The 2,166-nt window shown below is 35.8% G+C and overlaps 1 pseudogene; it reads right to left on the bottom strand.

The window, feature by feature from the left end:
• Nucleotides 1-488: 488 nt before the first annotated feature.
• On the bottom strand, nucleotides 489-2,029 carry LOC130507636 (transcription factor bHLH106-like; annotated as a pseudogene).
• Nucleotides 2,030-2,166: the final 137 nt, after the last annotated feature.

The following is a 2,166-nucleotide window of genomic DNA, read 5'->3' on the forward strand; positions in this document are numbered from 1 at the left end:
ATATCTTCCCATTTTAATCTTAACCTGACCTAAAATCAGGAGGTGAGTTTAGTCCCTCACAGTCCTCACACCAACAACTAGAAGCTAATAATGTATAAAGAACAATAACATGGAAAATTTTGTTTATATATTAATATTATTATTTTTGTTAAAAAAGAAAGAAAGAGAACACACCAAAAGCTACTTACAATAGTTGCTTACACTCCCACGAGTCATAACTAAACAATAGAACATTATAAAGTAGGAACCATGAAAAAAAGCTTTGGGTAATTATAACCAAGTTAATTATAATCAGGCCCTATATGTAACTTAATTAAAGACGTTTTAGTGTACTCTCACCATCCTCTCACACCATCAGGCCGGATCTGGATATAGGCCGGTAAAAGCTTTGGCCTCGGCTCCCAAAAAATTTAGAAGGTTTCACATAGAGATAAGTCCCTAAATTGGTGAAAAAAAATTTTTTTATAGAAATTCTTAAAAGAAATGTTTCAAGCCCCCGTGATCTCAGATCCGGCCCTGCACACCATTATGCTGTGATCCAGTGCACGGCGTCGTTTTGACAATTCTCCTCCACCAGCATCTGAACTACGTTCCATCAACGACTTGCTTGACCGCTCGAGCAGGGACTTGAGAGCGTTCTGTAAGAAATGCACAGACTCGACTCCGTGCATCTCTTTTGTCTGCAGCCACACAAAAAACAGTTCTTGTCCGACCACCAAGAGTTACCATCTCAGCTCGAAGAGTCTTCATATGAAGAGACTTAAGTATCTCCATGAGATCAGACAAGAAGATCTGATCTATCGTCACTACATAAAGATACTTTGAAGATTATATGGCCTTCATTTGAATAGTCTCCATAGTGTAGAACGCTAATCTCGTCGGTCTCTGAGGGTAAAAGAGTTTGGTCGCGTCTGAAATCTCTAGGGTTTGTTGTTTAAGTTCTTTGACTCGTTGAACCACTTTGGCGAGGAGCGTGGCTTTATCTGTCTGAAAGGAAACAAAACTACACATTAAAAGTTGAATTTAGAAAACCCTTTTAAGTTTTGGATCAATGACTTGAATTTAATGTTTTTTTGCTAAGAATGTAAATATAATTTTAAAAAGAAGAAGTGGAGGTGTTACAATAATTATGATGAACTGCAAAACTTTATGTAGTTCCACGGGAAAAAAAGATTTAAAATCGTCAAAAGCAAACAACAATTGGTATTTTCTACATCAAAAACGTTGTATTTGATGTTCATATCATATCAACTGAAGAAAGCATGAGAACTTTCAAGAATTTATATGCTATCCCAACGAGATTCATAAAAAAGGCCATGAAGCTTTTTGTTTTTTCTACATCTTATGTATTTCTCACTACTTGCAAGTTTTGAATATTTAAAAATCACTACACGTAGACTTAAAATTCGATGGACATCTTTATCTTTGTAGAATTATACATAATGAGAACTATGGACCATCTTAATAAGGCAATTAAAAATACTCAAATGAAACAAAAGAATATTATAACAAAAAATATCATGAAAAATAGTAGTACTCAGCTCACACCAAATCGAATGGAACATATGAAACAGCAGAAAGATGCAAAAGCCTAAGTACCCATTTAAAGTTTTTCTCTTAGAATTTATAAGATAACACACGTATATATGTATAAACAATCTACATATTTATCGGGAGATATATATACACCATATAAAAGTATTAATATGTAGTAGTAAAATTTATATTACCTTGTAATTACAAGAGAGTACGTTACGTAGCTTGTTAAGATGGGAACTGATTCTCTCTCTTCTTCTCCGCTCAGCTTCTTTGTGATTCCTCAAAAGCAGCAATAGCTCTGTCTTGAGCAAAGCCTTTTCTCCTATGCCGGAGATAGCTAGTGGGTAATAAGATGACGTGGAGGAAGACGACCCGCATAAGGACGGCATAGTCGAACATGTAGTCCCTCGGAAAGGCAGAATCCTCCACCGGAGATTTGGTTTCCGGTGAGGAGCGAATACATCATCTGATCTGAGCTCTCTGGTTGCATTTTTGATTTTTCTTAGCGCCGCCTTCTTTTGTTTTTTTAGTGGGTTTGCGGAGCTTTCGGTGGTGTTCTGTCCTAAAAGATGGATTATAAATATGTAAACGAGAGAGTAGATGGTGAAGATTAATATATATATATAT

Source organism: Raphanus sativus, unplaced genomic scaffold, assembly GCF_000801105.2.
Source record: "Raphanus sativus cultivar WK10039 unplaced genomic scaffold, ASM80110v3 Scaffold5028, whole genome shotgun sequence".
Lineage (NCBI taxonomy): Eukaryota > Viridiplantae > Streptophyta > Magnoliopsida > Brassicales > Brassicaceae > Raphanus > Raphanus sativus.